The sequence below is a fragment of the Macrotis lagotis genome, chromosome 3 (genome assembly GCF_037893015.1).
Source record: "Macrotis lagotis isolate mMagLag1 chromosome 3, bilby.v1.9.chrom.fasta, whole genome shotgun sequence".
Classification (NCBI taxonomy): Eukaryota; Metazoa; Chordata; class Mammalia; order Peramelemorphia; family Peramelidae; genus Macrotis; species Macrotis lagotis.
Genome location: NC_133660.1, coordinates 226227737 through 226252554, shown reverse-complemented (window position 1 = coordinate 226252554; position 24818 = coordinate 226227737). Strand labels below are relative to the sequence as shown.

The following is a 24818-nucleotide window of genomic DNA, read 5'->3' as shown; positions in this document are numbered from 1 at the left end:
TGATGTGAGTATAAAATAATATTTGTAAAGTATTTTTAAACTGTAGAAATGCTGTATACATGTTTATCATTATTATTATTAACTATCATTATTAACAAGTAAGTTGACCCTGATTGTCTGGCATTCACAGTCATTTCCATATGCTGATGTTGATTCATATCTGACCACTTCATATCTGGAGAAGAAAGTGAGACTGATGGCTTAGCACAGCATACCCCTCACTCAAATCCAATTTACATACATATCATGGAATCACCTCCCTGATGTCATGGCCTTCTTAGAGAATGAAGGACAAACATCATCATCATCATCAATAGGTAAGTATAGCTGTATGACCCTGGACAAGTCACCTAAACCACAAATACCTCACAAAAAAAATAAAAACAAAAAAAGATAAGTAGTATATTATTATCTCTGTTTTACAGCTAAGTAAACTGAGGTTTAGCAAGGAGAATTGACTTGTTTAGATTTCCCAGCTAATGAGTCAAGCCTAGGATTTAAGCTAATCTCTCATGGCTTCATAAACATACAATTTTGCACATAAGCCTGTTACACATAACTGCACATGCTTTCTCCAGTTCTATACACATCCCCCTCCCCTTTCCCCTGACCTCACCCCCCCCCCCCCATTCTCTTGGCCATTCCTAACTTTGCCTTAGTGTAGACTCTGACTCAGAGGAGAGGAATGTTTGGATATGACACTGCTCTGGAGAAATGTTTCCCTCTTCCATGGAGACAGTTCCATGATGTGTCCTTGTGTCCAGGGACACTCCCCCCCATTGGATGATGGGAAGGCCATAGTCTGAGGTCAGGGGCTCAGTCTGAGGTGGGGCTGGACAACCATCATGCTGGAAGAAACAAGGAGCCCTTTCAGCTTTAGAGAAATGAAGATGGAACCCAGGGCCACTGGAGACACTTCCAACCCTGTTGGAGTTCCTGGGGCTGTTTCCCAGTGGACTGATGGTAAGGTTGGCTGACTTAGGAGGCTGAATCAGTGCAAATTCCAATCAGCTCAGGGGCAGTGTATGTGGTGGAAAGCCTTTTTTCCCACCCTCTTCCTCCCATCTGACCTCAGGAGCTAGCCCGGGAATCACAAGACATAACTTCTAGCTTCCAGCTCTGTTACTCAGAAGCTGGACAGAGTCAAGAGAGGTCAGGATTTGGATTCTGATTCCCAACTCCCTCACATGTTTATTATTATTATTATTATTAATGAATCAAAGTTAGGAATCTCTGTAGATATCCAGAAGAGTATATCTGTTACCTTTTTACAAACAATATCTGGGTATGGTTTTACATGAGGAACAATGATGAAAATTGTTAGTAGATATTAGGAGAGTGAGAGATCTGAAGATGGATACAATCTTCTATTCCCTCAATGGAAGTAGTTGAAGTAACTGCTAAGCTTCATTAATTTAATACTTTATTGAATTAACCTACAAATTTGTCAAGATGCTGATCTACTGGAGAGACAAAGAGCAATTACTTCTAATCAATGTAAAGCTCAGATTTTGATAAATTCTGAATTACAATATCTTTTGGTTGACTATATGTGAATTCCCCCGATATATATATATATATATATATATATATATATATATATATATATATGTATGTATAACAAACAGATCTATTTCACAGTTGTTCCTGATAAATAGTTGGGATGTGCAAAGGGACCAGACCTAGAATTTCCTTGCTATAAAAATCACCCAGATGAGAAAGTATGCTTTCCCAAGGCAGACTGTACCATTTCTGTGACTTCCTATCTTAAAGAGTTGTTTAAAACACAATTTCTGTCAGAAGCTGAACTTGAACCCAGGTCTTCCCAGTTCCAAGATCAGCTATCTAGCCACCACTTCCCTCTGGGGCTTAGCACAAATTTGCTAAATGTTTGCCAAATAGGAATGATCTGAATCCAAAAGAGTAGCTTGGGTGGGAAGGATGGGAAGCCATCAATATTGATATCATGATAACACAGACTCAATTGACTATTGAAGAACTATCTAAAAAGATGGATGGAGGTAGTTCAACAGTCAATGAACTTGACTTTAAGGAAATATGATGATAGCTGGAGGCAAAAGTAGGAAACTGAGGCTTCAGGGAGCAGAGTGGCATGTTTCTGTGAGAAGAGTATGGAGAACATCATTGCTCCAGATGAACTGAGGCTGGTAACTAATGATGAATGCCAAAGAGAGACAGACAAAGAGATAGAGACAGTGAGAGACTTTGCAGGCTGTAATGGAGCAGGAAGAAGCTCAAAAAAAGAATAGGATCTCTGCTCAAACCAGCTGGAAATGGAATAATGGCAAAGGGAGTAAAGACAGAACTACTTAGTTCATTTTGTTTCTTTTTTCTCTCTCTCAAAGAGAACAGTTTCCCAATCTTCATTGGTTAATGGAGAATGAAAATCCAAGAAAAGTCTCTGGTTCAAGGTATAAATGATACCTTGAAGACCTGAAGGACCTGGTAGATGAAGGTGGAGTCAGGGAGATTCAGAAATTATTGAATAAATGCAAAGACTAATGGAATGATGTCAGATTCCCTTTGCCTATACATGATCTGCAAGTCTTCAGCTGTAGAAATCAGCTGATTTTCATGTTTAATGGTTGATAGGAAGTTATATGGTTTTAAAGGGGGCCAAATAAGAATTTCACAGTCACAAAAGTTCAGAGCAAGGAAGGGACTTCAGAGGGCTTCTATTCTATATTGTACTTGAAATAAAAAACAACCTGAGTCATCTACCAGTCTAATATCAATATTCAAGGTGTGCCAAATATCTTAATGAAAACTTAAACCTTCACTAACATTTTTGGGACAATATATATATATATATATCAGGTGGTCATTGAGCCTCCTCTTAAAGGCTTTGCACCCTAGAACAATGTCTCTACTACAGAGGCATAGGGATCTATCCTTGTCCCTATTGTGTATATCACTGTTTATTGGTGATTTGAATACAGAAATCTATGGTCTGAGGAACCTCATTTTCTGAAGGGTGTGGGCAAGCCAGAGCAAATCCAGAGGTGAGTGATCAGAAAGGTTGTAGAGATCAGCTATACACAAATTGTTTGGAGAAGCTAGGGTTGCTTAACATGGAGGAGGTTTCTTGGTAGGAGGGGCACATGGAGTTTCTCTTCAAATATCTAAAGGGCTGCTAGGTAGAAGAGAGAGAGATTTGTGTTTTTCTTGGCCTCAAAAAGCAGGACTAGAACCAATGTGGGGAAGTCCTAGAGTAACAAATTTATGGTTCACATAAGGAAAAACTTCCGAAAAGTGAAAGGGGGGTGAGAGAGAGAGAGAGAGAGAGAGAGAGAGAGAGAGACAGAGAGTGAGATAGAGACAGACACAGTGACAGAGACATAGATTCAGAGAGACAGAGACAGACAAAAAGACAAAGAAAGACAGACTGACAGAGAAAGACAGAGAAGGAGAGAGAGAGAGTCAGAGATGGAGACAAAAAGAGAAACAGAGATAGAGAGAGACAGAGACAAAGAGAGAGACAGAGAAAGATAAAGAAAAAGAGAGACAGACATTGGAGATAGAGATACAGAGAGACAGAAAGGGAGAAAGAGACAGAGAGAAAGATACAATCACATACAGACAGAGAGAGACACAGAGATAGAGACAGAGAAAGACAGAGACAGACAGACAATGAGAGACACAGAGACAGACAGAGGCAGAGACACACAGAGAGAGATAGACAGACAGAGACAAAGACAGAGACAGAGAGACAGACAATGAGAGACAGAAACAAAGAGAGGCAGAGACACACACAGAGACAGAGAGATAGAGAGACAGAGACAGAGAGAGATAGAGACAGACAGACAATGAGAGAGAGACATAGAGAGAGACAGAGAGAGGCAGAGACATACAGAGAGGCAGAGACAGAGAAAGACAGAGAGAAACAGAGAGACAGACAGTCAATGAGAGACAGAAAGACAGAGACAGACAGAATCAGAGAGAAGAGAGAGTTATTCCAGTGGAACAGGTGGACTTGAGAGATAATAGATGAACCATTCCTAAGGTCTTCAGGTCAGAGGCTGGAAAACCAGCTCTTGGGTGGGATGCTCTGGGTTGGGGTGGGGGAGGGAGATTTTTAATCAGCTGTAGATTGGAGCCATCTCAGCTTTGGAAAACTATGATAATAGAAATTCTAGTCTGGATCGATGAAGCCTTTTTAAGCCCTGTGACCATCTGTGTGTCTGTCTGCCTGCCTGTCGGTCACTGAACAAACTTGGCAGCCAGGCCAGGCATTGACCTTTGTCAGGGCCTCTCCCCATGTCCCCCAAAGCTGGTCTTCCCCCCTCCCCCCCCCCCAGGTGGCCCTATCCTAGCTCCCTGACTGACCCCTGGTAAGACGCTGGGTAAATCACGTAATCCTTCCAGATCTTAATTTCCTCTTCTTTAAAATGAAGGGGTGGGGACGATGATCTGTATGGCTCCCTTCAGCTCTCAATCCTCTGATCCTTGATCCCTCTCCTGCCTGGCCCCTATTGGGTTTCAGGGAAGAGACCTTGATTGCATGGCCTTCTTCCCACTTCCTTCCCAGCAGTCAGATCCTGGCCCCAAGGCCCCCTGGAGCCCCACTGATGTTCAGCTTTCCCTGCCCAGCTGTTGGCCCCCCCCCAAACCCTCCCTCAGTGCCCTTTAGGCCCCCTTTTGTGTAGCCCTTCTGGCTCCCAGGGCCCCTCCTGGGCTCAGTTTCCTGCTTATTATACTGCACCAGGTGCTGGGAAACTGATCCGTGGTTGTTCCCTAGGACAATAGTGGCCTCCTCCTGGTCCTCTCTGCCCTCACCTGGCTGGGCATACGCCCTTCTCCTTTTGTGGAAGAGCACGTTCACAGGCCAGGCTGAGCCTTAGTCTGCTCTCAGTTTTTCCTGGCTGCTCCCTTAACCCTTAAGTTAAACGTGACGTGTACCTAATGTTAAAAGTTTACAAAAGCACATTACCTTTGTTATATCACTGGAGCCTCATCCTAACCCTGTGAGATTGTAACTATGGGTCTGATGATGTCCATTTTTTTTTGCAAGGGGTTAAGTGACTTGACCAAGGTCACAAATCTAGGAAATTATTAAGTGTCTGAGACTGGATTTGAACTCAGGCCCTCTTGACTCCAGGGTCATTGTTCTATCCACTATACCACATAGCAGCCCCCATGAAGATGCCCATTTCTTTTTTTTTTTTTAGGTTTTTGCAAGGCAATAGGGTTAAGTGGCTTGCCTAAGGCCACACAGCTAGGTAATTATTAAGTGTCTGAGGCCAGATTTGAACTCAGGATGATGCGCATTTTACAGCAAGTAAAATGAGATTCAGACAGATGAGGTAATTTGTCATACTACCAAAGACAGGTTTTGAACTCAAACTTCTAGGCTCCAGGAATAGGATTCTACTCATTCTACTTCATTGTCTCTCAATGAGAAGGGATGTACTTTTCTTGTCATTCCTAGTTGTCCTTCCCTCTCTCCCCGTCTCCCTCCTCTTCCACTGCCCTCCTGCCATCCAACATCCTGAGTCCGGGGGCTTCTCCTTGTGGACTCCTTGCTTCCTAAACCCGGGGAAAATGGCTCAGGCCACAGAGTCACTCATTGTCTTTCCCACAGAGCTCAGTTCCTCTGACAGGATCTTGGCAGAAAAAAAAACTTTAATAAGTCCCCGTGTCTGAGGTCACTGTTGCTATAAAAGTCACACGTTTCTGTACAATTTCCAGACTGCGTTTTAAAGCCTTTAAAATGTTCTATCTCATTATGAGGCTACCAAGAGGGCCAACTCCAATCTGATTTAATCGGCGCTCCCCAGCCTAATTGATGGAGTATCTCAAGCGTGGAGGAGAATATTTATAGCTCCTGGCTGGGCTGGAAATGGATAAGTCCACAACCTTTCTCTTCTTTCTTAGGACAAAGGAGCAGGGAGTCATTTTGCTTTCAAATTTTACACATTTCAGTGAACAAAGGCAGAGTTCCGTTCTGACAAATCTGGGGCCGTAGTTATTTTTGAAATGTCTGCTTTCATCACACAAACACGCTAACTCATGTAGACACACACGTATTCAGGGACATTCTTGCATGCATATGTATATACCCAGGCCCAAGGGGAGAAGCAATGTGGTGTGGTGTCTGTAGTCCCACATTTAGAAGGGGATCAAATCCTTTCTCTGACACTCACCACTGTATGGTGTTGGGTAAGTCAAGTGGACTCTAGACTTCAGTTTCCTCACCTGCAAATTGGTGATAATGAAAGGTATAAAACCAGGCTAATAGAATGGTTATGAGGATCACTTGAGATAATGTATGTAAAATGCATTGCAAACTTTTAATAAATAAATGTTGTTATCATCATGTGCCTCTCTCCTCTTCCAAAGTCCCAACTTCTATCAAAGGTACCACCTCCTTCCAGTCTCTCAGGTTAGTAAACTCAGCATTAGACACAGCTCCTCACTCCCCCTCATTCCTTAAAACCAACCAATTGTCAAATCATGCCTTTTCTGACTCTACAATAGCTCTTACTTACTCTTTTTCTCTGCTTACATTGTTGTTGTTGTGACTCTCCATGACCCCATTTGGGGCTTTCTTGGCAGAGATGCTGAAGTAGATTGCCATTTTCTTTTCCAGCTCATATTAAATATGAGGAAACTGAGGCCAACAAGGTTAAGTGACTTCCCCAGGGTCATCCAACTAGTAAATATTGGAGACTGGATTTGAACTCAGGTTGTACTCACTCCACAACCAGCTTTCTATTCATTGTCTCTGCTACTACAGTTTAGGCCTTGCTCATCTTCCTTAAGTTATTACAATAGCCTCCTAATTGTTCCCCTTGTCTGGAGTCTCCCATTGCTACAGTCCAATGTACACGTTGCTGCCAAAGTAATTTTCCATAAGTACGGATCTGACCATGTACACCCCTTACTCAGTCAACTCCAGTGACTTCCTACTGCCTCTTGGAAAAAATATAAACACTCTCTGTTAGCTTTTAAAGTCCTTTACAACCTGGCTCCAATTTATCTTTCCAGTCTTGCTGGACATCACTTCTCTCCCACACTCTATAAGCCAGTGAAACTGCCCTCTTTCCTATTCCTCACAAATGATGCTCCATCTTCCAGCCCTCATGCTTCCTACTGGCTGTTCCAGAAATGAAGCTGATCCTTACTGCCATCTTGGAGAGTCCCTTTTTCCTTAAGTGTAGTGTAAGCCCCATCTTCTGCATGGAAACTCTTGTTTTTACCCACTTTGAGGGCAACTATGTGGCACTGTGGATAGAGTACTGGGTTTGGAATCAGGAGGACTCCTCTTCCTGAATTCAAATCCAGCCTCAGACAAAGGTCATTTGGATATTTATAACATCATTTGAAGGCCATGTAAAATTATCAACTTAAAAATTAGCCTACCCATTTAGTCAAACATTCAATTAATTCATCCCTAAAAGGTTCCTAGGGTTATTGAATTTTGAGTTCTGTCTGTTGCCTTGGAAGTACCAGACCAAATTTATTTTGCCAGCCTTATAAGACTCATAGATGTGTGACCCTTGTAAGTCTCTTAACCCTGTTGATCTCAGTTTCCTCAACAATAGAATGAGCTGGAGAAGGACATGGTAAACACAGTCCAGTATCTCTGACAAGAAAACCCTAAATGGGGCCACAACTGAACAACAAAAATTTATTCACTTTATATTTATGTAATATATGCATGTATGTATGCTTTCAGTCTTCTCCATTAGAATATAAGTTCCTGGGCTGTTTCATGGTAATTGTATCCTAAGGATCTAGCATATAGAAGATGTTTAATAAATGTTTATTAATGGATGGGCATGAATAAATCAATTCATAAATGTGTGTGATTAAACAAAATGAAATCTCCTTCTAGCTCTAAAATCTTTTGAAGTTTATAGAATCACTAAGATAATATATTTTGAATAATCTAAGAGTTTTGGTAAAACAAGGATGATGCCCTTGTTTCCCCATACTAGCCTAGACTCTCTCAATCAAACATTAAAATGTGGCATGTGAAATCATGTTTAGAGGTTTGAGGAACCAAAGTGACTGGGTCAATTTTACTCAAAGACAAAGAAATCAAGACCTGGTTTCAAGTTCTGATTCCTACTGGCTGTATGGTCAAATCACTTAATCTCTCAGTGTTTTAAGCATTTCATTAAGGCTTTAAGTTGCAGAGAAAGAGCCCACTAGCACTGGTAGAGAGAGTTTCTTCATCTTGGAGTTCTTAGATAAGTGAAATCACAGTTCTAGTCTTTATTCCTATCATATTTCTATTGCATTTTACAATATCTTTTATAAGTATCTGATGTTAGTCATTACATCCATTTTATGGTTGAAGAAACTTAGACTTCAAGGGACTTTAGAAGTCCTCTAGTCTAGGTATCCTTAACTTGTTCCTTCCATTCTTCTGTAAGTAAATATCAGGAGGTCCCTAGAGTTCAAATATTTGAATGATCTGGTGGCTTTAAGGTAGGAAGTCAATGCCTGCAGTAGGAATATAGAGAATAACACTGATAACTAGAAAAACCATAGAGGGGGAATGAAGTTCCTAGGCTGACCACCAGTGGGATGTGGATTATCTATGGTGACCTTATGGGAGGACATAGATGTAGTATAGGATGGGTAAGCAAGGCTGGGATGTAATCTGCATGGCTGGAGCTTATACTCACATTTAGGAGACTCTAGATTCTCTAGTGCAAGGGTGGGGAACCTTTTTTTTTTTTGCCAAAGGTCATTTGGATATTTATAACATAATTTGAAGGCCATGCAAAATTATCAACTTAAAAATTCACCTACCCATTTAGTCAAACATTTAATTAATTCATCCCTAAAAGGTTCCTAGGGTTATTGAATTTTGAGTTCTGTCTATTGCCTTGGAAGTACCAGACCAAATGATTTTGCCAGCCTTATAAGACTCATAGACTAGACATTCCCTGCCCCTGCTCTAGAGTTGGTGTGTTGGCCCCAAACACCTAGACTTTGGTTCATGTGATGCCAAATATTTGGGGGAAATGTAAAATATATGAATGATCAGATATTTCAAGAATCACTGAAATTCTTTTCCCTGATACAGTGAAGTCTCATTTGTTAGACTGCTTTTGCTTTCCTGGTCTGTCTATTAAATCCAACAGTCCTGTTAATGGAATTGTCAGATTGGCTAACCTATTAGACTCATGATGGTGGAAAGAGGGTAAGGAGGTGTGACCTTTATACACAACTCAAAACCAAATTAGGATCAACTTTGGACCAATCAACTATTCAGGGTAGACGGTCTGCTTCATAAAGTAGTGAGTTCCCCATCACTGGAGGTCTCCAAGTGGAGGCTGAATGACCATTTTTTTCAGGGATGCTATAGAGAAGCTTTCTGTGTAGCCAGAGATTGAATTGCATGGTTTTTTGTGATCTCTTCTAGGTTTGAGGTTCCGTGATTCTGTGGTATGCTATTTTCACATATCTTTCATCCTCTTCTTTAGTTTTCCACATGATTTAGACCATGGATGTCCAACCTTTTAGCTCTTCTGGACTGTATCGTACTACAAAAACTTATCAAGAACCACAGTTAGAATTTAATAATTATTTATGACTCAGTGTAACACATTCCCAAAGAGTATAATAGCAAAATGTAGTAATATAATACATTATAACACACTTCAATAAAGTTTAATAAAAATAATGAGTATAACAATAAAAAATTATTTTTTCAAACAAAAAATAAGAACATACCATTTTTAATGTGAGCATTTGAGCCTGATTTTTTGATACCAGTGCATCTATATCTGGTTTGATAGAGATTATAGTGATGAGAAGAATATTTTCTAGATGCTTGTCTGAAGTTTTTGTTCTATTTTTACTTTTTGAATGCTTCTTACAGGAACAACGTGGCTCACAAATATACATATTCCCCAAAAGAGGCATCATGAACAAGGTATGTTCGTGAATAAATTTTTGAATAAATTTTTCTTTAAGTTGTATATCCAATTGCAACTCTATACATTCTATTTGCAAGTTTGCAGGTAACATGTTAATGTCAACTGAGAATGAAATAGTAAATATACTGAAATGCAGTTGGTGTTTTATAAAATCTTGAAATCTATTCTCAAAGTCTTGTGGCAAAATAACAATTAATGCCACATAAACAAGGAGTCGTATAAGGTTTTAAAATAAAGATCCTAATTTCTATATGTATAACTTTTATAAAAACACAAAAAATTTTTGAGACTGCAAAAGGTTAGTTATATGAAAAAGTTGAGTTGTTTTAGTTAAGGGTTAAGCTGGTCTGTGATGTTGCATGTGCTCACCAGTTCCATCATTTTGTGGTTACATGACATGGGTCACTTGAATTGACTTTGAGCTCCTCATGCAGCTTGAGGGTCATGGGGTGGACTTACCTGGTTTACACCATACCCTCCTAGTGGGTAGGGACTGATAGAGAGAGCTTTGGTTGCACAGTAAATACAGAACATTCCATATAATTCAATGCTTAAAGCATACTGCAGGGGCAAGAAGGCAAACCTGGGTATCAGAAGATTGTACTCAAATATTCACTCAGCTACATGCTATTTAAATGACCTTGGACAAGTCACAGCCTCTCTGGGCTTCAGTTTTCTCATCTGTGATAAGAATGGGTTGGGGCAGCTAGGTGGCGCAGTGGATAAAGCACCATCCCTGGAGTCAGGAGTATCTGGGTTCAAATCCGGCCTCAGACACTTAATAATTATCTAACCGTGTGGCCTTGGGCAAGCCACTTAACCTCGTTTGCCTTGCAAAAAAAACTAAAAAAAAAGAATGGGTTGGATTAATTGATCTCTAAGATCTAGTTTTTATAACATGCCTGATAACATCATTAGGAGAGAGGCTGATCAGACTTCCAGTAGTCCTTTGAGTTCAACAAATCCAGGACTTGCTTTTCTTCTTCTGTCAGCATTTCTCCAACCAACCTCATCTCTGATCTTTTTTTTTACTACTTTTTTTTTGTTTTTTTTTTGCAAGGCAAACGAGGTTAAGTGGCTTGCCCAAGGCCACACGGTTAGATAATTAAGTGTCTGAGGCCGGATTTGAACCCAGGTACTCCTGACTCCAGGGATGGTGCTTTATCCACTGCGCCACCTAGCCGCCCCTTCTCATCTCTGATCTTTTCTCATGTTCTGGAAGGGACCTGAAAACTCAAAGGTCAATCTCTCCAAGTGCCAGCTCTTGCAAGTTGACATGAGGAGATCCTAGATTCTCTAGAGTGCCGAAGTCTATCTGGCCCCAAACACTGAGAATCCAGGCCATCATTCCTAGACTTTGTCCATGTAATGCCAAACATTTGGGGAAAATGTGAAACATCCAAATAATCAGATATTCCAGGTCTCATCCAGAGACTTCTCCATGATATAATGAGTCTCTAGATTAGATAGCATCAGAGTTAAAGTTAAAATCAGCTTGGATATACTCTCCAAAGACTAGATCAGCCAAGGATAATGGAAGTGAATGGGCTATTAGTTTTGTTATCATGTAGACAAAGCCAGGAAGTACTTTCTCCTCAAATCTAATCAGTGCCTTCAAGTAGTATCTAGAAGAGAACACTGGTGGCCAGAAAGTGATAGAACGTGAGTGACTTTTTTTGGTTCTTGCCTGGGCTCACTATATATAATCTCTGACTTAGTCTGTTGGCTTCCAGAGTCATTTCTAAGGTCTTGAGCTCCTGTAGCAAAACTCAGTATGTGCATAGCCAGGAGGTGAAATGTATTTCATTGTCCCATCCACTTATCTAATATTCATCCAGCCAGCCAGCCAGCCAGCCAGCCATCATCCAGCCATCCTTCATTCATTCATTCAAGCATTTAAAATTCAGTTCAGCTTGCCTAAAGGAGGAGCTATTGCATGACTTGGGACCAGTCACAACTTTTTTGGAGGTTATTATTATTATTATTATTTAGGTTTTTGCAAGGCAAATGGGGTTAAGTGGCTTGCCCAAGGCCACACAGCTGGGTAATTATTAAGTGTCTGAGGCTGGATTTGAACTCAGGTCCTCCTGACTCCAGAGCCGGTGCTCTATCCACTGCACCACCTAGCTGCCCCAACAGCAGGATTTTTTTAACTTAAGGTTCATAGGACAGATTTCAGGGATCTGTGAGATTGAATGAGAAAATTTACATTTCTTTCAATTATGATTTTAGAAAACCCTATTTTTCTGAGTATTCCATTGGCTTTATCAGACTACCAAAAAGGATCTGTATGGGGGGAGGGAAGAGAGAGAGAGAGAGAGAGAGAGAGAGAGAGAGAGAGAGAGAGAGAGAGAGAGAGAGAGAGAGAGTCATTGGAATAGATAGATTCTAAGATCCCTTAAAACTCTAAATCATGAGAAGTGTTGCTTTGTTTTCTTTTTTAGATTTTTGCAAGGCAATGGGGTTAAGTGGCTTGCCCAAGGCCACACGGCTAGATAATTATTAAGTGTCTGAGGCTGGATTTGACCTCAGGTTCTCCTGATTCCAGGGCCAGTGCTCTATCCACTGTGCAACCTAGCCTCCCCCTATTCCTTTAATTATTGAGGCAAACTGGTCTTGTCCCGAAGAGACAAACTTCTGAGGATCTAAAGGTGACCTGCTAGTCAGCTTGGGTAGCTACTGTAGAGCTAGTCAGCTACTGTAGGTAGCAGGGGACAGCAGGGGGTGGCTCAAGGGAGGCCAGCTGGGCCCACAGATGCTCTTCACTTCTGGATTGACTGGGGCCGAGTTCAAGGTCAATGTAAATAAATTCAAGGGCAAAAGTACGGGTTGGCCTTTTGGCCTCCTAGCCCCACACGAGACTCACTTGGGAGCAGCTGGTGGTGTCAGTTTTGCTGGATGTGATAAGGATTGGGAGCATTACGCAAGTGGACAAGAAAAGATTTGATGTATTTGAGAGCAGGTGTTCAAGGAGGATGTGACATGTCAAATGGCAATGGTTGGTTGGGAGCAGCAAATTTCAGGAGAGAACAAGACGGGGCCCACATTCCATGCTTCCTAACAAGGAAGGGACGATGATGGTCTGGCCGCATCCCAAGCATGAAGGGAGCTCGGATGGTCCTGAGATACGGGGAAGGGATGCAACTAGGAAGCAAGCAGAGGGAGACATACAGAGTACCCTTAGTGCTGGTTTCTGTTGAGCCCTGAGTTAGAGTTAGGGATATATCAAAGTGGTTTTCCTGTGTAGGAAATTGTCCAGGACAGCTAGATTGTGTAGTGGATAGAGTGCTAGGTTTGCAGTGAAGGACCTGAGTTCAAATCCAGCCTCAGACTCAGACTAGTTTTATGACTCTGACAAAGCACTTACTTTCTGTCTACTTCAGTTTCATTAACTGTTATAGAAATAACAGTATATATATCACAAGAATGTTGTGAGAATCAAATGAGATGTTCAAGTTTTTCAGTTATGCCCAACTCTTTGTGACCCTACTTTGGGATTTTATTGGCAAAGATATTGGAGAAGTTTGCCATTATCTTTCCCAGATCTTTATACAGGTGAGGAAACTGAGGCAAACAGGATTAAGGGACTTTCTCAGGGACTTATCACATCCAGGCCACACAGGTAGTAAGTATCTGAGGCTAGATTTTAGTTCAGAAAGAATCTTCCTGACTCCAGACCTGGTACTCTACCTCCAAATGAAGATTATTGAATTATTATCAAATGAGAAAATAGTTGTATTTAGTGTAGTGCCTGATACATAGTAGATATTTATAAATGCTTCATCCTCCTCTCTTTCCTGCCTTCTACCTGCCTTTCTTCCTTCCTTCCTTCTTTCTTTCCTTCTTCCTTCCCTTACTTCTTTTCTCCCCTCTTCCTCCCTTCCTTCTTTTATTCTTTCCTCCCTCTCTCACTTCCTTTCTTCCTTTCTTCCTCACTCCTTCCCTTCCTTCTTCCCCTCTGTCCTTTCCTTCCTTCCTTTCTCCTTTTCTTCTTCCTTCCTGCCTCTCCCTCCCTCCCTCACTTTCTTTTTCCCTTCTTCCCTTAGTTCTTCCCTTCCCTTCTTTCCTTTATCCTTTTCTTTTTTTTCTCTCCCTCCCGTTCGTTCTTCTCTCACTCCCTTCCTTTTCTCCTTCCTTCCTTCTGTGCTTCCTCTTCCTTCCTCACTCCCTTTCTCATTTCCTTTCTTCCCTCCTTCCTTTCTCCCTGTCCAGGATCCCTGGCCCCTTAATTGGTGCCAATGAACCAATCTGACATGGTTGCATGAGAATCTAATTTGGGTGACCTTCATTTGTCGGTTGGGGCAGATTTTCTTTTTGTTCTAACTAGCTGTGAGACATTGAGCACATGACTTTTCTTCTCTGGACCTCAGTTTCCTCATCTGTAAAATGAAGGGCTTGGATTGTTTGGTTTCTAAGATCCATTCTAGTTCTGACATTTGATGTTTTAAAGTCCCTATTAGCTTTATAATTTTATATTCTTTATTCTGAGATCCTTGCTAGCTTCAGTATTCTGGATTCTAAGATTCCTTCATGTTCTAGAATTTTATGGTCTGAGGTTCTTCTTAATGTTGATATTTTATATTTTGGGAGCCCTTTTAGCTCCAATAATGTGTCCCAAAATTCTTTTAAGTTCTAACATTCTTTGTAAGGTCTCCTTCAGTGTTGACATTCTAAAGTCTATGTTCTAAGATTCCTTCCAGGTCTGGCATTTTGTCTTCAATGTTCTAAGTTTCTTTTTCACTCTTCTTATCTTTGGGCCTATGACATGTGTCTCCTATGACCCTCCTTCTCCTTTTGTCCCCAGTACTTTACTAATGAGAATGAAAGCAAAAGTATGAAAAGTCCCAACCACAATAAGGCACAAGAGAAGCAGGCAAGGCCCTAGGGATCTTTCCAGAAAAGTGCCCAACCTTGTTTTTCTCTTCTATGTTAGAGGAAGAATATGTCACTGCCATGGACTCATTCTCTTGAGCCAATTTTCAGAAAATTGTCGGAAAAATTCAAGCAAGGAAAAATGTACAATTTGAGAGAAAATTAAGGTTGTGTTAGTAAGGGCAGAGTTGGTTTCCAGGATCAAATAACATCAAACACTTTTCTTTGGCCATATCGGGGCCTGGCCTTCTTATTTATTTATTTTCAAAGCCTCAGATTTCAGCTTCAGTCTTCTCTTCCAATCCCCACATCTGGGACCTTATTATCGGGGCTTCCTTCCCTGAAACTCCTTGGACAGCCATGCCTATCTACCATTTCTGCAATAAATTATTAGGGCAGAGTAACTGAAGTCTTCAGAGAGACTGGCAAGAACAGTTCCCTCCCGACAAACATCTTTTGCTTGTCTTTTGTGTGTTCTGTCCAAGAGTTTCAGTGAAAGAACAGCTTTGATTGAGTCCCATCCAATCCAACTGTGACAAAGAGGCTTGATTTCCCCAAGGTTGTAGCAATGGAACTTTTTCTCTCTTTTTTTTAAAGCAGCTGAGACAAGTGCATCTTGAGGCCCGGATCATGGAGTGGGAACTTTTATGAAATAATGTTCAAAAGCTAAGTGGAGGCTCTTAGGCTCCAAGCTACTTTTCCCACTGATAGTCCCAGGCTATGAATATTTGTCAGCCTAAGTGTGGGAAAATTAATTGGTAGAGGCCAGTCAGGCAACCCTCAACCATTCCTGTAATCTGAGGAGCAGAGCTGTTCAGACCCATTCACCAAAAAAAAAAAGAAAGCTTTAGGAGGGGAATGAACGCTGTACCCAATACAAGGACTTGCCTATTTGAGCAGCTTCTGTGGCCCCCAGCTTCCTGAGCCAGGGCAAGTCCTGCCAACTCATGGTGACTCCATGGAAAATTCAGAAGGGCATAAGAGAACTCCCTGGATTGGTTTTCAAAAGACACCTCCTTTAATCAACTTAGAAAGTAACCTCACTTACAATGGGAGAACAGATCTTCTATCAATAGACAGCAGGCAGCACCTAAAGGTGGGGAAGGGAACAAACAAGAAAATGTTGGACAGATTCGCTTGGGTTTTCTAAGCTGTCTCTAGGTGACTGACAACAAAAATGCTTCTGTTTGAGGTTGGGGCAGGGTATGTTTGGAACTGTGGAACCAGGACGATGGAAATGCTGCCAGGACCCTGACCACTGTGATTTGGGGTTTACTGAGCAAGGAAGGACAACAGTCAATACAGAATAACAGCCCATCTCACCTGCTGTCCTGTTCACCCATTTGGCAAGAGCAGAAGAATGTGATATAAATCTACCATTAGAAGGGAACTTAGAGACTGTTTTGGGTACAACTGCTCTCATTTTACAGATAAAGAAATTGAGATCCAGGGAGGTTAAAGTGACTTTCCTATTAACAATAGCCATCAGAGACTATATTTGAAAATTTTATTTGATTTCAAAGAACTATTTCCTCATTCTCACTCCTCTCCCAACCACTGGAATAAAAAAGGACAAGTAACAAAAAAGGTCTTGTAACAAATATGCACAGTCAAGGAAAAACCAGTCCCCACATTGGTCTTATCCAAAAACCACATACCTCCTTCTGAATCCTGAGTCCATCACTTCTCTGTCAGGAGATGGGTAACAGGCTTCATCATCAGTCCTTTAAGGTGGAATCTGAATCTAATCCTCTAATTCCAGAGCTAGATCTCTATTCACTAGACCATGAGTTATCCCTTCTTTCTAGATTCTGGCTATGCCCAGAGACTGGCAGAGAAAAGTGGTCAGAAATATGGATTCCGTTTTTTTGAGAGCATTGTTTCATTTCTCCTTTTGGTCTGGACCCAGGATTTCATTGATGTAAAGAGGAGCTTCCTTTCTGGATACAGAATTGGATGAGTTTCCTCAACTCCTGAGAGGTTAATAGACTTACCATACAACTGGTATGCTATGTACTAGAGATAGAAGCATTATGGCTACTGGATTGTGAACTCCTTGAGGGAAGAAATTGTTTTTTACCTTTTTTGTATCCTCAGTTCTTAGCATAGTGTTTAGCATACACACGGTGCTTAATAAATGCTTGTGGACTTCACTATAATTTGTCCAGACTATTTTTTGAGAAGTTACCTTTCACCCCTGAATCTATAGGGTTCCCAACATTTTGTTGCTTCGATGCATTCAAAGATCCCTGATTTCAATGAGTTAGAAGGTTTCTCCATTAATTTATGACATCCATACTACAGGAGGAATGTTGGTAAATTTATGTGGCTGAGAATTCCACCTCCTGGCAGCCAGTGTTCTGGCCTTTCACCACTTAGCCAGGCTTATCTTGCTGAACTCATAGTCTTTCATTTAATCTTCACTCAAATCCTTCTCCAGTTTGTAACTGAACTGACTATGTCATTTGGGGGACATAAATTTTTTAGTACAAGTCCTACCTTTGCTTTCTTCTCTAGCAAGTCTTTTAATCTTATTTGCCTCAGTTTCCTCATCTGTTAAATGAACAACCACTCTAATATCTTTGCTAAAAAAATCAAAATGGAGTCATGAAGAGTCAGACACAACTGAAAAATGACTGAAAAGCTGTGAGATCTTGGGTAAATTACTTAACTGTTCTGGAACCACTTTCTCTTTCATAAAATAATGAAGTTGGATAAACCAATACAATGGAAAGATGTCCTGGATTCTTCAAATTCTTCCTTGGACATAGGATTCCCTGCTTGGATTTGGAGTAGTCATAGACTCTCTGCAACTTCTTTTTCTCCTGTGTTAAACAGACTTGATGCCAATCCCATTTCTAAATCTTATAGCCTATGACCTATATCCTATGACTTTTTTAGTTGAAAAGCCTTTATTAAGAACCTACTATGTGCTAGTTCCTGTGTTAAAGGTGGGGACACAAAAATGGCAAAACATGATCCTTGAGCCCAGTGAGCTCATAATCAAATAGGGAAATGGCATATGAACAATGAATACACACACACACACACACACACACACACACACACACACACACACACACAAGGGTAAAAAGGAGGCAATTTCAGGAGTGAAGGCACTAAGCAGTGTCAGAGAAGGGTAAGTCTTAGTGGAGCTGGAGTATGCTGTTCCAGCCTTTGAAGAATTTATGAAAGGCTCTTGTTAGTACTGAGTAAATACTAAAGAAATGAAATAATAGTGACATTCTACTACCCTCTATACTAAGACAAATTTCTTTAAGAATTGTAAAACCTTCATGGAAGCAGTGGTGTCAAATTCTAATTGAAATACATTCTACTGGCAGTATCTTGACTTAGAAAACCACAAATGAGCAATAACTGTGTCATATTGAATTTTCATTTATTTTGTTGAAATATTTCCCAATTACATTTTGTCTGCTTTGGCTGTACTCAGAGTTTAGCATTTGGTTTCTGTGAGTTTTACATCACTGCTCTGGTGAAGGACCCAGATATGAACTGCGTTGGTTGTCTAAAACCAGACTAATCAGTCAGTTAGGGGGAAGTTCATCATCAGAGGGCTGACCATAAGGCAATGACTATTTGGCTATAACAGCTCAATAAATTGTCTATAAAGGTAGGGAGGGGCAGAGAGCCATAATGGGAAAAGAATAATAATATGGAGCCTTGCCCTTTTGAAGAATTGTGGCAATACTCAGGGGCCGCTCAATGGTGACCCCTTCACTCCTTAGGAAGGGTCTGGGGTTATTGCAAAGAACTCACTTTCATAATAGGGAACATTCTTGGATCATTCTCAAAGAATGGGCAGATGGGATTGCTGAGCTACTGCTCATGACTTCTGGGAGATTATCAAGAATGGGAAAGGTATTGTAATACTAGAGAAGGGCAAATATTGTTCCACTTTTCCAAAAAATTAAAGAGAATTATGCCTGCAAGTCATAGGTCAACCACCTTGATTTCAGTAGATAGCAAAGGATCATTTGTGAACATTTAGAAAGGGAAGCACTGGATGCCTATCAATTGGAGAATTGTATATGAATGCTGTGCCATAAGAAGTAATGAAAGGGATGGTGTCAGGAAAACCTGAAAAGACTCATTGAACCTTTGTAGAATGAAATGAGTAGAACCAGGATGATAGCTTATTTAATGACAACAACATTGTAAATATAAACAGTTTTGAAAGACAACAATTATGATCAATTCAATTACTAACTATGAGTCCAGAAGGCTGATAAGGAAGCATATTACCCACTTCTAAAAAGAAAGGGGGGAAAAATAAAAGGATAGATTTAAGATGCAGAATGAAACAATTTTTTTTAACATGGCTAATGAGGGATTTTATTTTGCCTGATTATGCATATTTTTACAAATAATTTGTTTTTCTTTTTTTCTCATGTGGGAGGGAGAGAGAGGGAGCAGGGAGAAAAATAGATTCCTTTTAAGTAAGTAATAAAATAATTTTTTTAACACTGATCACAAGCATAGATTCATCAAAAATGGGTCATGCCTGATTGTCTTAATTTTGTTGTTATTGTTAGGTTAACTGGATTGGTAGTTGAGAGGGATGTTGTGAACTTGGTGAAATTAGATTTCAGTAAAGCTTTGAAAAGTTTCTCCTGTTATTCTCATGAAGAAGATAGAGAGTTATGGTCTTGAGATGACCAACCATTAGGCAGACTAGAACCATTAATGGCTCAGTGTTAACCATTGAACCTATTGGATTGTGATGGAATACTATTGTGCAGAAAAAAATATAAATAGGATGATTTCAGAGAAACTTGGGAAGACTTGATTAAACTGCTGCAGAATGAAGTGAAAAGAATCAGGAAAACAATTTATACAATAATTACAACATAGTAAAGACAACATATTTGAAAAAACTAGGAATTCTAATCAACACAGTGATCAATCATGTTTCCAGAGAATTCACGACAAAATAGGTGACCTATCTCCAGATACGGAGCTGATGAATTCAGATTACAAACAAGATCTTTTGGGGGGAGAGGGCAGGGGGACAAAGGCAATGTAGGAATTTGTTTTGCTCACTCTATTTTTTTATAATGGGGATTTTATTTTTATTCCCTTTTCAGTTGAGGGAGATGGGAGGAAGTGAATGCAGATCTGAAAATAAAATAAAATGTAAATTGAAAAAATCAACTTCATAGGAACAAATTGTTGAGGTATGACTAGAAAGCAACTTGTTTAAAAAAAAAGATCTGGGGGTGGCTAGGTGGCGCAGTGGATAGAGCACCGGCCCTGGAGTCAGGAGTACCTGGGTTCAAATCCGGTCTCAGACACTTAATAATTACCTAGCTGTGTGGCCTTGGGCAAGCCACTTAACCCCGTTTGCCTTACAAAACCCTAAAAAAAAAGATCTGGGAGTGTTAGTGGACTTGAAACTCAACATGAGTCAAAAGTGTAATAGGGTAGCCAGAAAAGTGAATGTGATCTTCAAGATGGTCCTGCCATGCTCTGCCATGGCCAGGGTGCAGCTGGAATATTGTGGAATTCTGGGTATGACATTTTAGTAAGGACAAGTTGGAGAGGATGAAGGGAAAGATAACTGGGATGAGGAAGAGAATCAAGGGCATGCCATGAGGATCAGGTGAAGGAATTGGGGATGATTAGCCTGAAGAAGAGAAGATATGTTAGGAATAGTGAGGGTGCACAGTAGTCATTCTTGATTATTTTGAAAGGTTGTTTCTTGCTTAACGATAGAAAGCATGGATCGATATTGCAGAGAGGCAGATTTCAGCCTGCTGTAAGGAAAAATGTCCTAATGATTAAAGCTGGTGCAAAATGGAAGCAATGGGTTCCCTGCCACTGGAGGTAATTTTATTCTTTATGCTTTTTTTTTTAGGGTTTTGCAAGGCAAACGGGGTTAAGTGGCTTGCCCAAGTCCACACAGCTAGGTAATTATTAAGTGTCTGAGGCCGGATTTGAACCCAGGTACTCCTGACTCCAGGGCCGGTGCTCTATCCACTGTGCCACCTAGCTGCCCCCCGGAGGTAATTTTAAAAAGACAAGATGAACTGCTATGAGGTTGTGCTATAGAAGTCATCCTTATTCTAGTCTGTAATAGATTAGAAGACGCTGAGGGCCCTACGATTCTGGGACCATTTTCTGCATGGCCATAGAGCCCATATCTTGGGTTCTGCCTCACAGGGCAAGACTCAGTGATCTGCTCTGGACCATGGTAAAGGTAGCAGCTCGCACAACCTGCTAAATGGAGATTTGGCATCCCAGAGCGCCTGGCGCACTCTGCAGACAGGACAAGACTGAAAGGGCTGGGAAGGACATTATTATGTAATGTTATTTTTCCTTCCCTATTTGGAGCCCAGACTAGATGGCATGGCTGAGTACCTGATGATGCTTCTGGCCTGGGCCTCTCTTAACATTCTGAGAAATAGTCCCTCTTCCACTCACTGGAAGGTCAAGAGTAAAGAAACACTTTTGCAGCCAGTTTCTATTTTTAACTCTCCTTTTGACTGCTTCCCAGCAAAGCATTGACGCTAATCCTTAATTATGGGAAGAAGCCCCAAATGGGTTTGGAAAAAATCAAAATCTTTCCCAAGAAACCCCAAGGAATGGCACCTATGTGACTGACTATTGGAAAAGTAGTTAGCATACTCCCATTCAAAGCTGGATAGTTGGAAGAGAGATGGGGTACCAATATTAACAATAAAGGTACCATTAGTGTGACGTATAATCCAGAGCCACTCTATTTGTCCCATATTTTATAGGTGAACATTTATAGCATTGTAGGATTTTAGAGAAGAAGCAAAGCATAGTGAGAGCTGACTTTGGAGTAAGATGTGGGTTCAGTTCCTGCCTATGATGCATAATGGTTGTATGACCCTGGGCAAATCCTTGGACTTCTCACTGCTTCCAGGCAACTCTCTAAGACTAGAGATTACAGAAAAGGTCTGGTTTGAGTTGGTGGAGGGAGTTTCCTCATCAAGAGTTTATTAAAACAAGGTCACAGATCAAAATCAAAATTAAGACTGTGGGAGAGGGTAAGCAGGAATTTTAGAACTGAAAGAACTCTTAGGTACCAACAAACCCAGTGTCCTCATTTAACAGAAGAGGAAACTGAGGACCAGAGAGAGAACAAGATTTTCTTGGAGAAACACAGGGAGCAAGTTGAAGAAAGTAAGGATTCAGACTCAGTTTTCAAACTCCTAATCCTGTGTTTCCCTCAATAAATTGTCCTGTTATATAGCAAATAAAATTGATGAGGCCCATGAATCAGCTTTCACAGGAGGTGATTCAATACATAATACTTGAAAAAGTGAAGGTCCCTTCCAGAAATCACATTCCTTTGGTTACCATTCATATAGTCACAATAAACTTACTTTCCTGAGTCTGGGTTTTGAAATTTTCTTTTTCTCTCTCTTTCTTTCTCCTTCCCTTCCTCCCTCCCTCCCCACTCTTCCCTCCCTCCCTCCCTTCCTCCCTCCCTCCCTCCCTTCCTTCCTTCCTTCCTTCCTTCCTTCCTTCCTTCCTTCCTTCCTTCCTTCCTTCCTTCCTTCCTTCTTCTTCCTCTCATCATTGTGAAGCTGATTTCCTTATTTACTACTAGTTCCCTGAGAGCAGGGCCCATGTCTCTTTCCTTTTTGTTTCCCCAACAAAGAGTCCCTAAAATTCAAGTTGAATAATCAATTCTGTTTTCACATGGAAGTTACTGCTAAGCTACAGACTACTGGAGGTGTTTTATAGCTTCGAGCAGTATATTTGACTAATAGGAATACAGTTTCTGTAGCTTATGCCTGTCCTTCAAATTGGTCTAAGCTTCTAATTCTTGTGAAAGCAGTTATTATGAGAAACCATTGCCTCAGGTCTGGAAGATACAGAGAATAAAACACTTCAAGCTTTCAGAATAGCAGAGATCCCAACCTGAAAGTGATTTTCAACTACTACTGCTAAAGGGAAACTACACTCTTATTAATTATAGAAGATCATTTACTCATTCAATATAATATAAACAAATGATTGTGTTTACATACACAATGTGGTGCATTGGAAAAAGTGTTAGACATAGAGTTAGGAGATCTAGATTCAAATTATGGTATATTACTTATTTGCTGTCTCACCAGAGATGAGCCACAACCATTAACATTCTTTGTTGGATGCTGGGGGATGATTGGTCAACTGGAAGGGAAGGTAATAATAGGTAGGGGTTTTTTTAAGGTTTTTGCAAGGCAAATGGGGTTAAGTGGCTTGCCCAGGGCCACACAGCTAGGTAATTATTAAGTGTCTAAGGCCAGATTTGAACTCAGATACTCCTGACTCCAGGGCCAGTGCTCTATCCACTGTGATTATCTAGCCACCTTTATAATAAATAGTTTCTGTACTCTTTACTGTGGAAATAAAATCTATACAATGTTTGAATCTGTGTCCTTGGAAGGGGGAGCTGGTGGCCACTCTTTTTTAAAATTTTTTTGCAAGAGAACTTTAATTTATTATTACTATTATTACAATAATTTTGTTATAAGAGTAAACATAAACCCACCTCCCCCCCACACACACAAGAAGATGAGAAACCTCAAGAATAGAAAGAGAGAAAAAAAATGTATTTCAGTCTGTGTTCAGATTCCAATGGCTCTGTCTCTGGGGTGAGTTGATTTCTTTATCATAAGTTCACCAGAGAAGTTGCTTCAATATTTCTCCCACAGTTACTATTACAAGCTGTATTTCCCTCCACTCTATTCCTCCTCACTGTCATTTATTTTATTCTCTCTTTGCTTTCATCCTATGAAAGTGTGTTGTATCTGAGTATCTTCTCCCTCAATCTTCCCTCTTTTCTATCACCTATTCCCCCTTCCTTCTCCCCATTTCCCCTTATCCCATCCCTTTCTTCTCATTTTTCTCTAGAGTAAGATAGATTTCTATACTTTATTAAGTGTGTATGTTATTTCCTCTCTGAGCCATTTCTGATGAGAATGAAGGCTTACTCATTCCCCCTCGCCTTCCCCATTCTACTCCACTGAAAAAAAGCTTTTTCTTGACTCTTACGTGAAATATCTTAGCCCCTTCTTCCTCTCCTTTCTCTTCCTCCCAGTATTTTCCTTTATCACCTATTGACTCTTTTTACTATATTATACCATTATATTCTGCTCCTTTCTGTGTCCTGTCTATATATTCCTTCTAACAGCTCTTATAAATGAGAAAGTTCATATGAGTTATCAATTTCTTCTTACCATGCAAGAATACAAATAGTTCAATATCATTAAGTTCCTCATAGTCCTTCTCTTCTACCCCCTCTATGGTTCACCAGAGTCTTATACTTGGAGATCAAACTTTCTGTTCAGCTTTGGTTGTTTCAATAGGAAAGTTTGAAAGTCCCCTGTTTCATTGAAAGTCCATCTTTTTCCCTGAAAGAGGATGTTCAGTTTTGCTGGGTAGCTGATTCTAGGTTGTAAACCAAGATATTTTGCCTTCCAGAATATCACATTCCAATCCCTACGAGCCCTTAATGTAGATGCTGCCAGATCCTGTGTAATCCTGACTATGGAGACTCGGTAGTTGAATTATTTGTTTCTGGCAACTTTTAGAATTTTCTCTTTGATTTGGGAGTTTTGGAATTTGGCCATAATCTTCCTAGAAGTTTTTCTTTTGGTATGTCTTTCAGGAGGTGACCAGTAAATTCCCTCAATTTCTATTTAACCCTCTACTTCTAGGATCTCAGGGCAATTTTGCTGTATTATTTCTTGAGAAATGAAGTCTAGGCTCTTTTCCTGGTCATGCCTTTCAGATAGCCCAATAATTTTTAAATTATTTCTTCTGGATCTGTTTTCGAGGTCAGTTGTTTTTCCAATGAGATATTTCACATTTTCTTCTAATTTTTGGGTTTTTTGGAAGAGTTTTATTTCTTCCTGATTTCTTGAAAAGTTATCAGCTTCTTTTAATTCCATTCTGCAATTGAAGGAGTTATTTTCTTCAGAGAACTTTTTAAATCTCCTTTTCTAGCTGGCCAGTTCTGATTTTCAAGACATTCTTCTCCTCATTTGA

At 40.4% G+C, this 24818-nt stretch overlaps 1 long non-coding RNA gene across 1 annotated transcript in view; it reads left to right on the top strand.

The window, feature by feature from the left end:
* The first annotated feature begins 801 nt into the window (after positions 1 to 801).
* Positions 802 to 24818, top strand: part of LOC141516432 (uncharacterized) — a 41561-nt gene continuing 17544 nt past the window's right edge. The window contains exon 1 of the long non-coding RNA XR_012476703.1: positions 802 to 963. This is a non-coding gene — a long non-coding RNA (uncharacterized LOC141516432). The remainder of the gene's footprint in view (positions 964 to 24818) is intronic.